This window comes from Bos mutus, chromosome 16 (genome assembly GCF_027580195.1).
Source record: "Bos mutus isolate GX-2022 chromosome 16, NWIPB_WYAK_1.1, whole genome shotgun sequence".
Classification (NCBI taxonomy): domain Eukaryota; kingdom Metazoa; phylum Chordata; class Mammalia; order Artiodactyla; family Bovidae; genus Bos; species Bos mutus.
The window spans coordinates 21,687,468-21,708,252 of record NC_091632.1 but is presented as its reverse complement, the minus strand read 5'-3'; the positions used below and the strand labels follow the sequence as shown (position 1 = coordinate 21,708,252).

General features: G+C 44.0%; 1 protein-coding gene and 1 non-coding gene across 5 annotated transcripts in view; both read right to left on the bottom strand.

Moving 5' to 3' along the window:
- NMNAT2 (nicotinamide nucleotide adenylyltransferase 2) overlaps window positions 1-20,785 on the bottom strand; it is a 215,554-nt gene that overhangs the window by 104,832 nt on the left and 89,937 nt on the right. The gene's annotated exons all lie outside the window — the stretch shown is intronic.
- TRNAG-CCC (transfer RNA glycine (anticodon CCC)) lies at window positions 12,443-12,515 on the bottom strand. The gene has a single exon. It is a non-coding gene; the product is annotated as a tRNA-Gly (tRNA).

Below are 20,785 nucleotides of genomic sequence, written 5' to 3'. Positions count from 1 at the left end.
TCTTTTAAAACGTTATGCCTGTTGCAGAACAGTCTTGTGGTTGCCAAGGCGGAGGGAAGGAGGGAGAAGGGGGACTGGGAGTTTGGGGTTAGTAGATGCAAACTGCTACATTTAGAATAGATAAACAACAAGGTACTACTATATAGCAGAGAGATTTATACCCAAATCTCCTGGAATAAACCATAAAATGGAAAAACAGTATTAAAAGAGAATGTATATTTGTGTATAAGTGAGTCACTGCTGTACAGCAGAAATTAGCACAACACTGTAAACAACAATACTTCAATATAAAATAAGAACAAAACAAAAATGTATGACTACGAATGGGCTTCCCAGGGGGCTTGGTGGCAAAGAATCTGCCTGCGATACAGGAGACACAGGTTTGATTCCTGGGTCTGGATGATCCCCTGAAGGAAGAAATGGCAACCCACTCCAGTATTCTTGCCTGGAGAATTCCACAGACAGAGGAGCCTGGTGGGCTACCATCCATGGGGTCACAGAGTTGGACACGACTGAGCATGCCCTCACACACACACACACACACACGATTATTAATACCAATTATAGATTATATGAAACTGATTTTATCATGCAGTCTATTTTATTATATAACTTTAATACTTCTATAACATCTCCCCAGAAGGCCCTTTGTTTTGGAAGTGGGAGGCAGGGCATATCCTGGGTCCCTCCAGCCCTCTCCAACCTCACCTTTACCAACACACTACGTTAGTAAAATGAGAACTTCTTCATAACACACATACAGTGCCACCATTCAGAACCTTTCCATAAGAAATTGTGGAACTCTCCGGAACTGGAAATCCCTTTTTCTTCCCCATCACCCACCCAACAGAGAGGAAAGAGAAGAAGACACAGTGGTATGTGAACCAGCAGATTTGTTAGTCAGCGGGAACGACACCTCAGCCCATTGCCTTGTCTGCGTGCTGTGAGATGAGAACAGAAGAAGGCCCTGCAGGTGCCAGTCGTCTTTGTCTCTTCATTTCTTGGATCAGTTTATATCTTGAACCATGTGAGTTCTGAACTCTGCCCTTCCCCTGTGTGAGGCTGCGCTGGCCATGGGTGAAGCTTTTTTTCAAGCAGAGGCGAGCAAGACAGAAGGCATCTGTGCTGTGTATGAGGGATATGTGACATGGAGCCAGCTCAGAGCTGGTGGGAACTTCCTCCCTCCTGCCCCTTGCCAACATCTGGCTCAGCAGTGGGAGAGGAGCAATGGGGAGAAGGGTGACCCAGAGGCCAGCTTAGGTGGGACACGGGTGTGGTTTACAGGCAGGAAGGGCTGGGAGGCATTTGTTCTCACGACTTTAGCCTAGATACGAACATCTACTGGTTATTCTTCCCTGCAGAGAAATCTGCAAGATAAAGAGTGGGTTTTTTAAATACATATTTATTTATTTGGCTGTGCCAAGTCTTAGTTGTGGCATGTGGGATCTAGTTTCCTGACCAGGGATCAAACCCTGGCCCCCTGTATTGGGAGTGCAAAGTCTTAAGCCACTGGATCACCAGAGAATCCAAAGACACTGTTTCTGCGATAACATTGAGCCAGGTTTCTTCTTGTGTCCTTGTTGTCAGCCCAAGCAGACCCTTGTCCTTATATAAAGTTACGTGTAAAACACTGAATTTTTGCTGACTTTGGACTCTTCTCTGACTGGCTGTTAAGTCTAAATGAATTAAGTACCTTCACACACTCCTGGGTTCTTCCGCACACGGAGATGGGTCGCCCTGCTGTACCTTGTTTTTATTTCTCTATCAAATTTCACACTTTGTTTCCCAGAAGCCTGTATGATACATTTCAGGTCAAAGTTCAGTTTAGTTCAGTCGCTCAGTCGTGTCCGACTCTTTGCAACCCCATGAATTGCAGCACCCCAGGCCTCCCTGTCCATCACCAACTCCCAGAGTTCACTCAGACTCACGTCCATCGAGTCAGTGATGCCATCCAGCCATCTCATCCTCTGTCATTCCCTTCTCCTCCTGCCCCTAATCCCTCCCAGCATCAGAGTCTTTTCCAATGAGTCAACTCTTTGCATAAGGTGGCCAAAGTACTGGAGTTTTAGCTTTAGCATCATTCCTTCCAAAGAAATCCCAGGGCTGATCTCCTTCACAATGGACTGGTTGGATCTCCTTGCAGTCCAAGGGACTCTCAAGAGTCTTCTCCAACACCACAATTCAAAAGCATTGATTCTTCGGCGCTCAGCTTTCTTCACAGTCCAACTCTCACATCCATACATGACCACTGGAAAAACCATAGCCTTGACTAGATGGACCTTTGTTGGCAAAATAATGTCTCTGCTTTTGAATATGCTATCTAGGTTGGTCATAACTTTTCTTCCAAGGAGTTAAGCATCTTTTAATTTCATGGCTGCAGTCACCATCTGCAGTGATTTTGGAGCCCCAAAAAATAAAGTCTGACACTGTTTCCACTGTTTCCCCATCTATTTCCCATGAAGTGATGGGACCAGATGCCATGATATTCGTCTTCTGAATGTTGAGCTTTAAGCCAACTTTTTCATTCTCCTCTTTCACTTTCATCAAGAGGCTTTTTAGCTCCTCTTCACTTTCTGCCATAAGGGTGGTATCATCTTCCTATCTGAGGTTATTGATATTTCTCCTGGCAATCTTGATTCCAGCTTGTGCTTCTTCCAGCCCAGTGTTTCTCATGATGTACTCTGCATAGAAGTTAAATAAGCAGGGTGACAATATACAGCTTTGATGTACTCCTTTTCCTATTTGGAACCAGTCTGTTGTTCCATGTCCAGTTCTAACTGTTGCTTCCTGACCTACATACAGGTTTCTTAAGAGGCAGATCAGGTTGTCTGGTATTCCCATCTCTTTCAGAATTTTCCACAGTTTATTGTGATCCACACAGTCAAAGGCTTTGGCATAGTCAATAAAGCAGAAATAGATGTTTTTCTGAAACTCTCTTGCTTTTTCCATGATCCAGCGGATGTTGGCAATTTGATCTCTAGATCTCCCCAAATCCTTGCAACAGGGGAAATATGAAACCCATTTCAGAGATGAGAAAGCCAAATCTCAGCTAAGGCAAAGAACCTTGTAAGAGTTGATGGGGAAAACTGGGACAGGCAGATCCCCGCCGCACCCCAGCCCAGGGTGAGGTGGTGGAGACACCTTGTCTTTTCCCATCTGAAGAAAGCTGGCTGCTCACTTCTTCCTTTCTTTCCTCAGCCCCAGGTTCCACCCGTTATCAAAATTCTCAGACTCCTATATCCACAAGTCTCCCCATCACCATTGAATCTCCTAGAGAAAAGACCTGCTTGTAGACTCTGGTAAATATCACCGATCTAAGGATACCCAGCAGGCAGGAATTTGAGCAGTGCCCTCGGCAGAGCTGAGGTCTAAAAAAGCTTGCCAGGTCATCTATCAAGATCAAATTACCAGCAAATTTGCCCCTAATGAAAAACAGGCTGAAGGAGCAAGGTGAGTGAGTCTGTAAAACTGGCGCTGTGCCTGCCCCTCACTGCAAAGACTCCGGTTTGTGGGTTGTATATAGAAGACTGACTTCGGGTTTCTGGAGAATTCAAATAAACACAGGTGCCCCAGGGTTTGATCTGTGTTTTTTTCCCCAAGTACAAGTGCTCTTTTCTTGGGGGAAGCATTTTTATTTGCTGTGTTTTCTTTTATTTTTTTTTAAAGTAATGCATGATTGTAAAGAATTCAAACATAAAAATAACGGAGAGTGAAAACATCCTTCCTCTTTCTTTGCCCAACCCACTCTCCAGAGATAATCACCACATCCACTGTAAATCTTGGAGAAGATTTTCTGCCCTTTTGGTGACAGTCCCTAACCTCAGAGCCATGACCACCTGCACGAGTGCAGAAGAGGCAATAATAATAAAATACGCTCTGCACGTTGCGAGTTCACTCTGTGCCCTGCGCTGTTGGAAGCATTTTTGCATGCACAGCTTATTCAGCCTGCATGACATCCCCCCAGGCTGGCAGAGGCAAGATTCAAACTCAGGCATGTGAATCAGGATCTGGGCTGGACAGAACTCACTCACTCCACCACTGCATGTATCGTCCCCATCCTTGTGATGTCCAAGCTTAGGCAGCCACTGCTTGGTCTTGACTCTTGAATCCAACCCTTAGCTTTGCAGTCAGACAAATCTTGGTACATCTGTCTCTACCACTCACTAGCTCTGTGACTCTGGGCAGATCTTTTAACCTCTACGTGCATCAGTTTTCTCATTTGTAAAACAGGGAGACTTGTCTGTGAGGGAAGAAAGGTAAGAAATGCTAACACCATTAACAAAATACCCAGTACACTCTCTTGTCGTGTGCTCAGTTGTGTCCAGCTCTGTGCGACCCCAGGGACTGGGACCCACAACGTTTCTCTGTCCATGGGATTCTCCTGGCAAGAATACTGGAGTGGGTTGTCATTTCCTTCTCCAGGGTATCTTCCCAACCCAGGGACCAAACCCTCATCTTTTATGTCTTCTGCATTGGCAGGCGGGTTCTTTACCACTAGCGCCACCTGGGAGGTTGTACACTCTACATTCTAGCTGTTCAATACATTTTTTTTGATGTGGACCATTTTTTAAAAGTCTTTATTGAATTTGTTACAATATTGCTTTAGCTTTATGTTTTGTTTTTTGGCGTCTAGGCGTGTGGTATTTAAGTTCTTGGACCACGGATTGAACCCATGCCCCTTCATTGGAAAACAAAGTCTTAATCACTGGACTGTCAGGAAAGTCGCTTGATAAATATTTCTTAATGAATATTTGCTCAAATGAAAGTGCAATAGTGGATCCTCTCACTGGGTTTACTTTTATTATACTATTGTGTTGATATTATAAATAATAGGCTATTGTCTCCTATTGACACTACACTCCTTGCACCTTAATCTCTGTGAGAGATATTAAGATTATTTGTATTGAGTGATGTATCTCATACCAGAGCCAAAAGAGACATTCTTTTTGTTACAGTTATTGTCTACTATTTTTTTTATTTTTCCTGGAGTATAGTTGATTTACAGTGTTGTGTTAGTTTCCGAAGGTGTATAGCAAAGGAATAGGAGAAGGCAATGGCACCCCACTCCAGTACTCTTGCCTGGAAAATCCCATGGATGGAGGAGCCTGGTGGGCTGCAGTCCATGGGGTTGCTGAGGGTCGGACACAACTGAGCGACTTCACTTTCACTTTTCTGCATTGGAGAAGGAAATGGCAACTCACTCCAGTGTTCTTGCCTGGAGAATCCCAGGGACGGGGGAGCCTGGTGGGCTGCCATCTATGGGGTCGCACAGAGTCGGGCATGACTGAAGCGACTTAGCAGCAGCAGCAGCAGCAGAGTGAATCAGCTATACATATACATATATCCACTCTTTTTTTCTTTTTTTAGATTCTTTTCCCATATAGGCCATTAAGGAGTATTGAGCAGAGTTCCCTGTGCTATCCAGTAGGTCTTTATTAGTTATCTGTTTTATATCTAGTAGTGTGTACAGATCAATCCCACTCTCCCAGTTTATCCTCCCCTCCCTACTCCCTGGCAACCAGAATTTTGTTTTCTACATTTGTGACCATTCTTTCTTTTTTGGCTATTTATCAAGAATTTCACTCGCAAGCACGTCACATATGGACACTTCCAGCAAGTGTCCTATCAGTAATTTTATTGTTAAATCCTAAATCTTGGCAGCATGTACCCAGTGAGTTAGGGTTTTTCCTAAGTATGGTATCTGACACTTGCTTAAGCCAATCTGGCCTCAGATATATATTTTTACAACAACTTTATTGAGATGTAACTTGCTTACCATGAAATTCACTCATAATTTTAAAGTGTACAATAACCCTGTGTACGAGACAGCAAAAGAGACACTGATGTATAGATCAGTCTTATGGACTCTGTGGGAGAGGGAGAGGGAGAGGGTGGGGAGATTTGGGAGAATGGCATTGAAACATGTATAATATCATGTATGAAATGAGTTGCCAGTCCAGGTTCGATGCACAATACTGGATGCTTGGGGCTGGTGCACTGGGACGACCCAGAGGCAGGGTATGGGGAGGGAGGAGGGAGGAGGGTTCAGGATGGGGAGCACGGGTATACCTGTGGCGGATTCATTTTGATGTTTGGTAAAACTAATATTGTAAAGTTTAAAAATAAAATTAAATTAAAAAAATAAAATAAATAAAAAATAAATAAAAATGAAAAAAAAAAATAAAATTAAATTAAAAAAATAAAGTATACAAATCAGGGGGTTTAGTGTATTAACAAAGTTGGGCACCCATCAGATCAGATCAGATCAGTCGCTCAGTCGTGTCCGACTCTTTGCGACCCCTATGAATCACAGCACGCCAGGGCACCCATCACCACTAATTCTACAAGCTTTTCATCACTGGAAAAAAAATTCCATACTCCTAAGCAGCCACGCTCCATTCCTCCTGCCCAATAATGCCTGGCAGCCATTCACCTACTTTCTGTCTCTGTGGATCTGCCCATTCTGGACTCTTCATATGAATGGAATCATATAATATGTGGCCTTTTGTGACTGGCTTCTTTCACTTAGCATAACGTTTTTGAGGTTCCTTTATGATGCAGCATATAGTAGTACGTCATTTCTTTTATTATTAAAATGACCCTGAATAACATTCCATTATATAGCATAATGCATTTATACATTTATCAGTTCAGTTCAGTTGCTCAGTCATGTCCAACTCTTTGTGACCCCATGGACTGTAGCATGTCAGGCTTCCCTGTCCATCACCAACTCCCCAAGCTTGCTCAAACTCATGTCCATTGAGTCTGTGATGCCATCCAACCATCTCATCCTCTGCCGTCCCCTTCTCTTCCTGTCTTCAATTTTTCCCAGCATCAGGTCTTTTCTAATGAGTCAGCTCTTTGCATTAGGTGGCCAAAGTATTGGAGCTTCAGTTTCACCATCAGTCCTTCCAATGAATATTCAGGACTGATTTCCTTTATAATTAACTGGTTTGATCTCCTTGCAGTCCAAGGGACTCTCAAGAGTCTTCTCCAACACACAGTTCAAAGCATCAATTCTTTGGCGCTCAGCTTTCTTTATGGTCCAACTGTCACATCCATACATGACTACTGGAAAAACCATACCTTTGACTAGATGGACCTTTATCGACAAAGTAACGTCTCTGCTTTATAATATGCTGTCTAGGTTTGTCTAGTTTTTCCTCCAAGGAGCAAGTGTCTTTTATTTTAGCCATTCTAGTGGGTGTGAAATGGGATCTCACTGTGGTTTTGACTTGCATTTTCCAAACAACTAGTAATGTTGAGCATATTTCATGGGCTAAATGGCCATTTGCTTATCTTTGGAAAAATGCTATTCAAACATTTTAAAATGTGGGTTATCTGTTGGCCTCAGGTATTTTTGTAACAGCTGTTGTATGTAAGCAAGGATCACAGGTTTACCTGTGTCTAACCTATACTTGATTCTGACTCCATCATTTACATATGTGACCTCAGGCAAGATTAGTTCATTTCTTTGACATGTTAGTTGCTCAGTCGTGTCTGACTCTTTGCAACTCCATGGACTGTAACCCATCCATGGAATTCCCCAGGCAAGAATACTTGAGTAGCTTGCCATTTCCTACTCCATTCATTTCTTTCAACCTTAGCTTAATTATCCATAAGAAGGGGGTCCACACTTCTCTCCCAAGACTGTTTTGAGGAGCAAATGAGATGTAGAAGCCATCAAGCACAGATTGGGGAACCCAATCGACACTCAAAAATTTGTTAGACCCTTTGATCACTCCACCCGCATCTTGGACATGTTTTCCCTTAGGAAGATAGTATTTGACCCTGACGGAGTTTGAGTAAGCTCTGGGAGTTGGTGATGGACAAGGGAAGCCTGGCATGCTGCAGTCCATGGTGTCTCAAGGAGTCAGGCATGACTGAGCGACTGAACTGCACTGAACTGAACTGGACCAAATTCAACATGGCCAATGGAGTGGACTGAAACCTAAAAGCAGGGCCTCCAGCTGGAAAAGGTCAGTGAGTTTTCTATGAGTTTTCTATGTGTTTTCAACACACACAACAATGTCTCCACTTTGGGGTGAGGGGTGTCATGGCCTTGCTGACCTCTGCATGAGATAATCTGAACAAATATAAGCCATCTCAGTAACCCCAAAAAATAAGACAGAGACAGTTATCAAAGAGGAATTGTAACCCCTTCTGTCAGCACCAGTATTCTGTAAAATCGTCCTAGTTTTGAATAGTAAGAGTTTAAGAACGGGTGGCTTGAGAGCTTTGGGTAACATGACATTCAGAGTCTGCCTTTTCATAAGAGCAAGTCTGGCTCTTGCTTATTAACAGTCTGGTAATGCACAAGGCCTGTCATTTGTTCTTTCTCTAATGAATGGATAGACTGTTTAATTTCCTGATAGGCAACCTAGTAATTTTAGTCTCGCGCACCAAGCCTTTGTCTGGCTTGTTCCATGTGCATAAAAGCAACCTTCTTCCTCTTGCTATCATGTGCTGTTTTTCTTCCCATTATAGCTCAGCTCAAAGGCCATTTCCTCCAAGTAGTCTTCTCTATTAGGGGAGTATAAGCCCTGAAGGAGTGGTCAGGCTGATAAGTGAACTCTGTTATTAATCCTGTAATCATTGACTGAGCATGTATTTTGGGTAAGACATTGTGCTGTGTCCTGGGAAAGGAATATGACATAGTCTGTGCCTTCAAAGGCTCACAATGTGTTGGATAAAATGGATGTATAAACAGATATTTACAAATAACCTCATGTTTCAATGATTGCCACAAAGTGATTTTTATCACCACAGCATAGGGAGTAGAGTTTGCAAGAATAGTAGACTCTAAAGTTTCATCTTTGTTTAGATGTCCTTTGGGGAACCCCTTCACTTACATAGACCCATTAGAAGGGAAGACAAAAAACGTATACATTCTTTTCATTTTTCTGTGTCGAAGCATACTTTGGAGAAGGGAACCAGCAGAGAAGAAACAAAACAAAATAGATTTTAAACATTATTCCTCTAAATAGAAAAATATAAGGAGAAATCACAGGAAAGTATTACAATCGATTTACGGTATTGTTTTGTTATGTTTAAGTAAAAGCTGCAGGGAGAAATTTAGGCAAGGAGAGGACAATGTCATTTTCAACGTCCCCCAGAACCTGACAGAGGATTTCCTGTAACCCCATGGACAGGGTCCTCAGCGTTCTCTAGATTTACTTCTGCTCATATTTAAAATGAAGAGGTTGAACCAGCAGGTTTTGACAATTCCTGATGGTTCTGAGAGCCTATGAATCAGAGTGGGCAGTCTATTCATGGGTTTATTTTTAGCTGTGAGAAAGGAAGAAAATATGAATAGCAGGAAAAATGGAGGTGTCTTAATGTTTATTTGGACATAGAGGGCAGCGAAGGAAAAAGAATGGCACTGTTCATTGCTTTTCTTCCTCGGTGGTGGGTCAGAACCACAGAACCGGGACACAGAGCCTGATGGAAACAGAGAGGAAGCTCAGGAAGACTAGGAACTGAGGAAGACAGCCATCGGGCCCAGGCAGCATCATTTTTCTAGATTAGGAAACGTTCAACCAAGTGTAGTAACCAGGCTCTAATGTGATAGAAAAGATGTGGACATCAAGAACAGTTTTTTTCTAAAATAAAGGACAATGGCAGGTGGCCAGCAGCCCCCGAAAGATGTCCAGGACAGTGTGCTATATAAATCCCAGGAAGCAGCTCCCTGGGGGATGCTGGTCACGATGTTTGTGTAGCAAGGGCTGGATGAGGCAGGATGCCAATAGCACTCAGCAGGCACAGACTGAAGACAAGCCACCCCTGACTCACGTCTCCAGCTGAAAGAACACCTTGGGCCAGCCGAGCCTTTCCCTCTCCACCGAGAATGTTTCATCCTCTTATTTCTTTTGATTACATCTATCAGATTCCTATTCTCTCTGCTGCATCACTACACCTGGGTCAAAGTACAACTGTCAAAACAATTAGTGTCCTCTTAGATCCTCAAGAAATACCTCCCAGTCTAACAACCACACACGTGGTGCACAGCACCATTATATGCCCTAACCCATCCTCTGGCCTCATTGATTTATTCTCCCATGTAAGTTTTTGTTCATTTATTCATTCAGTACTGAGCTTCTAAAGTTTTGGACCTTGGGCAAGTCACTTAACCTCTCTGTACCCCAGCTTTTCATCTGCAAATGGAATCATGGTAGCTATATTACAGCTGTTAGAATTAAGTGAGTTATTATATGAGCAGTGCTTAGAACAGTGCTTGGCACATACTAAACACCATATAAGCATTAGATATTATCATTGTTATTATTCATTCATCTTACTACTATGCAACAGGCTAGCTAAGCACTGTGCTATGTTAGCGACTCCAAGATATGCCTTCAAAGAGCACGCTGTGGCCCAAAATAGTAGCCTTGTAAAGTATTATCATTATTAATATTGAAAGGAAAAGTACTCTACACATGACCAGGAGAGAGAACTGAATGGAGAGTAACAGAAGAGATGTCGGAGGGGACAGAGGGGACAGACTGATGTGGGCGCAGGGATAGATGAGGGTGCCACTGCTACATGCGGTGTGAGCTGATGGAGAGACACTCGAGTCAGATGCGTTCCCAGATTCTGAGCTGAGATGAAAGACCTGGAATAAAGACCTCACTTTGGGAGTCACTGAAAGGTAAACAACCGCAGGAGGGAATGAGAGACAGCAAGAGGAGAGAACCCAAGATGGAAGCCTGCGGGGGACATCTTCATGAAAAGATAAGTGGAGAAAGAGAAGCGTTCAGAGGACACAGAGATGGAACACAGTAAGTAGGAGGAAAACCAGAAGAGTGACAGCAGAGAGATCTCTGGAGAGGGGCGTTCCAACGAGAAGCGTGTGATCGGTAGAGTCGAGAAGACTGAAAAGTCCATGGGATTTAGCACCATGGAGCCCACTACGAGCCTTCCACCTTCGGGGAAGGTGGAGGGACCACATCCATTCCTGCGTGAGTCCAGATGTGGGTGAAGGTGAAGTGGCTACAACGAGGTATGACTCTCCTAGAACCTGGCAGCTCAGGCAGGGAGGAAAAGGAGTGAGCAGCTGGAGAGGGAGGCAGGCTAGAGGAATCTCACCTCCCACCTCTCCTCTCTTCCCTCCTTACAGCTCAGGGTCCAGCCAGTGAAGTGCAGAAAACGCCATGCTCTGAACATGCTGTGTCATTTGTAACTCCATGCATTTTTCAAAGCATTGTGGTAAAATATACATAACATAAGATTTACCATTTTGACCATTTTTAAGTGTGTACAGTTCAGTGGCATTAAGACCATTCACATCATTACGCAACCATCACCACCACTCATCTCCAGAACGTTTTCATCCTCCCCAGCTGAAACTCCATCCCCATTAAACAGGAACTCCCCATTCCCTTCTGCCCCAGCCCCTGATAACTACCAATCTACTATTTGTCTATAGTTTTGACTACTCTAGGCACCTCATATATGGGCTTCTCTGGTGGCTCAGACAGTAAAGGATCTGCCTGCAATGTGGGAGACCTGGGTTCAATCCCTGGGTGGGGGAGATCCCCTGGCATCTCATATAGAGTGCAATCATACAACATCTGTCCTCCTGTGACTGGTTTATTTCACCATGTCTTCAGTGTTCATCCATGTCATAGCATATGTCTGAATGTCTTCTTAAGGCTGAATAATATTCCAGTGTATGTATGTATATACCACAATTTGTCCATTAATGGGCATGTTGATTGCTTCCACCTTTCTGGTCTTGAAAATGCTTCTCTAAACATGGGTGTACAGAGTACCATTCCTTACTCCTTTTCCTTTTATAGCTCTCACTATCCCCATGATCCACCACCTAGACGGAACTTACAACCCCGGAAATTAAGCTCCTCACATGGTTATTTTTCTTATGTTCTTAAATTGTAGCTGTTTATACTCTTAGTACAAAGGGTCTAGTATTTGTTCTTGTTAAAAAAAAAATGGGTGTACAAATATCTGTTTGAGTTCCTACTTTAGCTCCTTTGGGTATATACCTACAAGTGGAATTGCTGGATCAAACTGTAATTCACTGTTTAATTTTTGAGGAATCATACCATTTTCTGTAGCGGCTGCACCATTTTACACTCCCAGCGACAGTGCAATTCCAAAAAGCGTTCCAATTTCTCTATATCCTCATCAACACTTGTTATTTTCTGTTGCTTTTAAAAAAAAATAATAGCCATCTTAACAGGCATGAAGACCTTTGTGCCTTTTTGTGTGTTAATTTTAGTCACAATATCCTGCCTCCTCCTGTCATCCACGCAAAGTCTAGTTATTCACCAGGAACTTCTCAGCGCCTTTGAGTAGATTCTGAGACCCACTCGCAACAGAGTTAACCACTCTTTTAAAATTTATTTATTTATTTATTTATTTGTCTGTGCCAGGTCTTTTAGTTGTGGCATGCTCATTCTTAGCTGTGGCATGTGGGATCTAATTCCCTGACCAGGGATCGAACCTGGGCCCCTTGCATTGGGAGTGCAGAGTCTTAGCCACTGAACCACCAAAGAAGTCCCTTCACAGCAATTTAACTGGGTACATTCACGTCTGCTGAACATCCGAATTTTACAAGTGGCCTTGTATTGTGTGCTCTTTCCTTCTTATTTCACCTAATTTACTATTTACTTATTAAATACATTTACTAATTAACCTTCACCATATTTTATAAAACTATTCACTCACAATGGATTGGAAATTAAAAACAAAACATAAACCTGGCCTTTCACCACAGAGAGCTTGGGAAGCACTAGAATAAATGGTAAATCTTAGGGCCCTGAGCTGAAGGCCCTCCCCAGAGAGCTGTCTGTGCAGGGCTCAGAACTCGGGGAGCAAGGTGGCTGCACTGGACTGGGAAGGGGCCCTTGTCTCCTGACTGCTCCCTGCCCTGGACCGGGTTGTCTGCTCCTTCTTGCACTCCCAGAGGCCTCTGTACACCACACAAAAAAACGTAACTGTTCTGAAGTAAACTGGGATGTCTGGGGAGAATCACAGGTGAGGAGTCTGAAGGGACGCCCGTCCCCAGATCCAGCAGGACCCAGGGGCATCCAGGATGTGTGTCTGCTTTCCCTCCTCTGTTCCACGCCACACCACTCTGCTGTTCTCTGCTCTGAGTGCTCTGCATTCTCCCTTCACTATGAACACTCCATAAATATTTGTGGGCAAGCCCAGTGAAAACATTAAAACACCATTCTCTTCTCAGACATACTGTGTTGATGCCATTTAATTGAATGTTTTCGTCCCTGGGTTCGTAATTCTTTTGTTCTAACTTAACCATCAAATTTAGCTTCGCGTCAGAGCCCGAAGCTCCTGGCGTGAGTCTGTGTAAAATGGGGCAATTTAGTAAGCGGTGTTCCATTTATAATCCTGGTGTTTGACCTGGGCAGTGAGGGCTCTTCCGTTAACATGTGAAGTCACCAGCCCCTGTCCTGATGCAGCTGAACCACAAACTGCTCCAGACACCGGGTGTGAGATCCCCTTCTCACCGCAATCTGGAGCCAAGTCACAGGCGTGTGCTTGCAAGGTTCTGCCCTTGGCTCTGCAGACCTCCCCAGAAAAGGCCAGGGCTGGGGCATGTAAGAGCTCCCGTTTATGAAGCATTTACTATATGGGCTCTGTTCTAAGTGCTAAACAAGCACCAGCTCATTCAATTTCCCCCCAGATCCTTTGAGGAAGGTACCCTTTTGTTTTTTTAAACTGTGGTAAAATATAGGTAACAAAAAAAACTTAATCATTGTAACCATTTTCAGTTCAGTGAGATTTAGTACACATTCACATTGTGCAGCTATCCTCACCACCCATCTCCAGCACTTTTTCATCTTCCCAAACTGAAACTCTATATCCAGTAAACAGCAACTCCCCACTCTCCTCCTTCCTCCACTCCCTGGCAAAAATCATTGTACCTTCTGTTTCTATGACTCTGACACCTCTAGAAATGAGGACAGTATTTTTATTATTACCCCCTTTACAGAAAAGGAAACTAAAGCACAGACAGTGTAAGTCACTTGCCCAAGGTAACAGCTGGCAAACGGAAAAGCAGGCAGCCTGGCTCTGGAGCCCATTAAGCTCCAGGTGAAAGTGAACAGAAGTCCCTCTGGGGAGACAGCCAGATACCTCATTTCTTAATGTCCCAATCGTCCCGACACATGGCTGTACCCTGATCAGAAGAGCAGCAGGATACTCTTCGGGTTCAAGACTCAAGGTGGGACAAAAAGAAACTGGGATGATTCTTACCATTCAATTTATCCTCTTCCAGTCCATTCCGCCACACACATGTGCACGCACGCACACACACACACACACATACATGTACACACACACACACACAGAGGCTGTAGTGGCAAGAATCTGACTTTTGGATTCAAACAGATCTGGGTTCCAGAAACAGTTCTGTGATGTACTAAATATCTGCTCTTGGACAACCTGTCTGACCTTTTCTGAATTTCCATTTCTTCTTCATTAATGTGGGAATGACATTATCTACCTTATAGGTAGACTGAGAATAAGGGTTAAAAGGAATGAATTTAGAAAACCATCAGGCACAGAATCTGACACAGACAGGAAGCTCAGTCATTCTAACTTCTGTCCCCCTTCCTTCGCCACTTCACCCTTCCTTGAAAAGAAAACTGGAAAACCCTCCATGAATGCGCTGGAGTCTGGCCAGTCGAGTTACCAAGGGCACGGGGAAGAGACGAGTGAGCAAGAGGAAGAGGTGTGGTTGAGGGGAAGGAAAGGTTGGTACTTGTTCATCCTGGAGGAGGGAATGAAATGAAATCCCCAGAAAAAAATGTGCTGCCTCTTTCATCTCCAATATTGGCAGGAAAGTTAGAACAATGGGACTGGTGGGCTCACAATATAACTGATGCTGTAAAGACCAAATCCTTGCCTGAATTCCCATCTCCCTGGCCAGCAGGCAGGCTGGACAGCTCCTGCAGAGCCCACTGTACTCCCCACTGGCTCCCCAGAGCCTCCCAGCGTGCCAGACACACAGGAGTGTGCAGGAAACACCTACTGAATCGGTGAGTGAGACAATACATGTCACTTGAGCACAGACCCTAGAGTGCGTTTTTACTTAAGAAGGGCAAACTGCCTGGACAAAAATTTCAGGGTGGATTCCCCCATGCCCTCCACAAGAAAAAAAGTAAAGTTTGGAGAAAGGGTTGATTGATGGCTTTCAGCCACCGAGGCAGGAGACAAACTTCCTGAAACAGCAAAGCTAACTAGTCTAAGAGGTCTGAAACTCTGGGGTGATCTAAGTTCTGCTGAGATTGCTTGTAGCTGGAGGGCAAGGAAAGGGGGAGCTGCTGTGCCCCCCAAATTCCCTCTCTTCTTTGCAACGATCCATGCTATTAAAGAAACAAAAAGTGAGCCATGGGGACCTTCCTGGTGGTCCAGTGCTGGAGAGCCCGCCTTGCAATGCAGGGGACGCAGGGTCAATCCCTGATCGGGGACCTGGGATCCCACAACCATGGAACAACTAGGCCCGTGCACCACTTCTACTGAGCCCGTGTGCCACAGCTAGAGAGCCCACGCACCGCAACGAAGATCCACGTGCTGCAATTAGGACCCCACACAGCCAAATAAGTAAATATGTTGTTTTTAAAAAAGAACCAATGAGATGGTTCTTTTAAAAAATTATCTTAAAAAAAAAATGAGCTACACATGCTATGCCCACTTCTTTGGAGAAACAAGGGGCGGCTTCAGGAGAACATATGAAACAGCTAAGGGGTTCCATAAACAAAGGCATATTTCTCAAGGAACTGGGGTGCTAGGCATTGGTTAGTGGAAAAAAAAATAGGAGAGAGATAGTTAGCAAACCAGAAACACAGAGACACAGAAAAGAAAGAGGGCAGCAATGGAAACAATGATGATAGAGAAATAAACTCCACACTAGGGAAAGCCACAGAAGAAAGTCAAGGAGAAGGGAACAGCAAGGACCGGGGGTGGAGGAGACTAAGCGAGGGGGTGAAGACGAGGCTCCAAGAAGGAGCTGGGAAAGGGAGACAGGGAACAAAGCTCGGCCTTCAGCTTTAGAAAATGAAACATTGTGTGGCGCCACCTGTGCGAAACAGCAGATGGAAAGCCAGGTTCTTCCTGTGCCTCAAAACAGACTTTTTAGTAAGACTAAAATTCAGTAACTCACTGCAGAATTGCTTGGTCCCTTGTCCTCTTCAATGTTTTGCTTCTGCCAACAAAACAGTAAAAATGCCCCCATCCTTTAACTGCTGGATAATTTCCGAGGAGATTTTGGAAATGAAAATCCCGAAGTGTGATCCTGGAAAGTGACCGAGCAGAAGAGCTGGGTCTAAAGGGATGTTGTTATAAGGATAAGACACTCTGTGACAGCAGTCCTCAGCCTTTTAGGCATCAGGGGCCAATTGCATGGGAGACAGTTTGTTCATGGACCTGGAGTCAGGGCGGGAGGGGGGATGGTTTCGGGATGATTCAAGGGCACAAGCTTTACTGTGCACTTTGTTTCTAAGTTAATGCTGCCGCTGATCTGACATTTTATTTCTAATCTAATGCCGCCACTGATCTGAACAGGAGGTACCACTACGCGGCCTGGAGGTTGGGGACCCCTGCTCTATGACTTCAAAAAAAATTTGGCCCTGATGCCATCTGAGCAGCTCAGCCTAGGAAATGGGGCAGAAGTGAGTATCAAAGCTTAATCCCTGAGGTTCCAGAGGTGGGAGAGACCCTCTGTGGATTCATTCTCCTTGTGAACCAGGGAGTAGAAATGTCTTTCATTTTCTGGGTTCCATGAGGAACCCCAGGGAGCCAGTCCAGGCCCAGATGTCCCATCTCTGGAGCTGACAGGCTCTAAACAGAGCTACTGGGCCAAAGTGCCTTGGGATGCTTCCTGAGGCTCTGGGCTCTAGGTCGGATGAGGGGAGCCTGGGTCATCCCCTCCAGCCAAGATGGCTTCCCTGCTCACCTCACTATGCTCTTCAAATGGTCACTTCCAGTAACGCTTGAAAGGAAAAGTTCAAACACTGCCAAATGAAATGTCTGCCTCTCTTTAAAAATCAGTACTGTCTCTGGGGCAGGCACCTGCAGTTCCATCTGTGGGGCCGGATTGCAAACGACCTCTCTAGGTGGGCTTAACCCACCACCAGATTCTTCTCCCCTCTCCTCCCTCCAGGAGCGCAGTGGTCAGAGAATGAGCACAGCAGTAACAGGGTCTGACTGTCGTGGGGCAGCCGTCTCTCAGGTCTAACTGGGCCCTCTTGACCCTCTGGGCCTCTTCTGCAACCCCTGGGGGAAAAGCTTTAGAACAGCCATGAAATTCCAGAGTCACCATGGAGAGAACAAGTATCGACAAGTGCCTGTGCTTATTCTAAGACTTCCGACTTCTCCTTTGAGATAACTGGACTTTACTCTTTATCAATAATAACTTAAGTGCTCACCATGTGCCCCTTTGCTAAGTACATTATATGTATTATTTCATATAATCCTGATGCAATACTCCAGGTGTTGGATGTTACTATCCCCAAATTATAGAGAAGGAAACTGTAGTTCAAAGAATCTAACACATTATTGACTGGAGACATATTAACACTACAAGTGTTAGCTTCTGCAAAAATCCCCTGGTCAATAATATATTAACTAACTCCTCTCAAGGACATTCACATAGGGATGAGGGTCTGAACCAGTTCTCTCTAACCTTAAGGCCACACTTGGAATTTTATACTATGACACCATTTAAGAATTTTAGGGACTTAACTAGTGGTTAAGACTTTGCCCTCTAATGCAGAGTGCAGGTTCAATCCCTGGCCGGGGAACTAAGATCCCACACGCCTTAGTATCAAAAAACCAAAAAATATAAAACAGAAGCAATATTGTAACAAATTCAACAAAGACTTTAAAAACAGTCCACATTAAAAATATTTAAAAAAAAATTTTAATAAGGTGATTTAACAAAATTTTAAAAATACAATGATGGGTTCATCAAAAGGAAAAATAGACTCACTATTCTGTTTTCGTCCCCACATCCCGGCTCCAGACATCCTCACCCGGACACTTGCATGCTTGGTTCTCTGCCCTTGAGAGGCTGTATCCTCAAAACTCCTACCTCATGGAGGAGAGCCTCACTCCCCACACTTGTAGGGGATCATCTGCTTAAACTAGGCCACAGCCAGAATCATTCATTCCAGAAGGGGCTGTGATTCATATTTGAGCTTTGGAAAATGGTGTTGGTTTAATTTAAAGGGGAGAAGAAAGCAAAATAAAATGTTCAGATGCTGACAGATTTCTTTGGGGCTTAATTTGCATTCATTTTGTTTCCAGAGCATTTGATTTGTTTTTTTATTTTCAAACTGTGTTGTACCACATGCAAGGAAAATAGATTTACTTAATCTGGATCCTGTGATTTCATTGTTTATTGATGTCAATATGGAACAGACGAGGAGTACGAAGAGAGGAATATCAGATGGTTTTCCATCTTCCCTCTGCGAAGCAAGGACCAGAATCGCCAAGCCCAGGACTTCTAGAGGCGTCGACAAACTTCAGGGCTGACGGCCACACTATGTGTCACCTCCCCAGATCCTTCCTGGGAGCCATGTCAACCTTCACACAAGTGCAATTAGGAGACCTTATTCCTCTCCTTAGGAATAGGATATGTGTTGATGTTCCCAGTGTGTGTTTAAACACACTCTGCATGTAACCTGAGTGTTGACATTCACTGACCCACAAATATTTCAAAAGAGGGGAAGCATTGGAGCCTGGCTTCTTACAGAGGCAGAGAAGCAGGCTTTCCGGGATGATAGGAAGTGGGGGGCAGGGCACACAGTCCATCATTTAGGACAATCACCATGGTTTCTTAGATCATGTCCCTGCCTGTGGTTGACCTTGTTCTCCACAGAGCTATCATCATAATACAATTATACCAGCTTCTTTTTAAAACTTCACCATTTCTTACCAAAATAAATAAACAAAACAATACCCCATGTCTGATGCTGCCATTTACCTATGCAATCATTTGACAATTATTTATTAAGTACCTGCTCTGTGCCAGCACAACCTAATTCTTTTTTCTAATCTTTAACAAAAAATATTTTAAAATTTATTTATCTATTTTTGGCTGTGCTGGGTCTTCACTGATTTGCACGGGCTTTCTCTAGTTTTGGCGAGTGGGGGGCTACTCTTCGCTGTGGTGCGCATCCTTCTCACGGAGGTTGCTTCCCTTATTGCCGAGCACAGGCTCTAGATGCCAGCTTCAGGAGTTCGGGCTCAGGGGCTCTAGAGCACGGGCTCAGCAGTCCTGGAGTATGGGCTTAGTTACTCGCCAGCATGCGGAATCTTTCTGGACCATGGATCGAACCCGCTGTCCCCTGCAATGGCAGGTGGCTTTTTATCCACTGCGCCACCAGGGAAGTCCAGAACAACCTAATTCTGACAGGCTCTCCAGGCACGTCTTCTCCGCCCCTTTTCCTCCACACACCAGCACATTCCCCCTCTAGGCCCTCGTCCAGGCTGTTCCCTCCCCCACACCTATACATCCGAGTTCTACCCAGCCTCAAGGACAACTCTTTCATCCCACTTTCTCTAAGAAACCTTCCCATTTCCCCCCTGGGCAGCATTCATCACTTCTCTGACCACCTGCCACTCCTCCATCCCAGGAAGAAGCAGCTGTTCCCCACTCTGAGCTCCTGGACTGTCATGCTCTTTCCACAGCCTTCTGTTCTTTCTTCGTGACTTGGCAGTATTTCTTTACTACTGTCCATCGAAAGCAAAGCGCATGCTTATTCTCCTCCATCCACCTTAAGAACAGAATCAAGCAGCCATTCAGAGTATTCTGAATAAACGGCCACAGGAACACTTTCTGCTCAATTCCCACACCACCCATACTCATAATTAGGTCATTGATCACACTCTGCTTAATATTATAAATACCTGTGTACATAATAATTATAAACCACTGAAGGCCTTATTTATCTCTTGATTTATTTATCTTTTTATCTCCCACAGCATCTAAAAACAAACTCCTTTCTCAGAGTGGGTACTCACTAAATGCTACTGAAATGAAAGAAAATAAAAGTAAATTCCTATCCTTCCAGGTGGGGTTAGGGAGATACTGGAAGATGACCTAAATAGTTGGGGGTGGGGGGGGTGCATGCCAGATTGTCAGTTCAATTCAGCTAACATTTATTAGCTACATATATATGTACAATAATATAGTGTGGTATTAATAATTAATTTAATAATTAATATTAATCATTATTATTAGCTGAACACCTATTAAGTGGGCTACATTTGAGGGTCAAGTTAGAAAAACAAACGTGAATGTGACCTGACTCTGTTTTCCAGGAGATCACAACAGAAATACAGAAGACAGAACTACATGACAAGGCAGCCAAACTCTACAGCAAACCCCTGAGTGCTAGACTGAGGGCTTGTGCTGATCCATAACTAAGCATCCAGGGTCTATGATGATAAATATAAAAAATTAAGCTGACTTTATTGAGTTTTTTAATATGGCTAAATTTATTCCAAATAAAAGGACTGTTCATTACTCTAAGAGTACATTCTGTGGGAAGGGAGTGGACATTAAACATCCTTTCATATTGAAATAATGGGATAGCAAATGGGTGCTATTTGGTCTGAAAAAGAAAAGGCTGAGAACCTGATGTTGATTCTCCTAACTATTTTTGTTTAATTTTGCTGCTTCATGAAATCCACACCTGGGATCCAACATATGAACTTCATAAAGTTGAAGGTGCATTTGACTGTGTGGCGCGTAGACTGAAGACAAACCTCGGAAGACATTTTCCAAGAAATATCACGG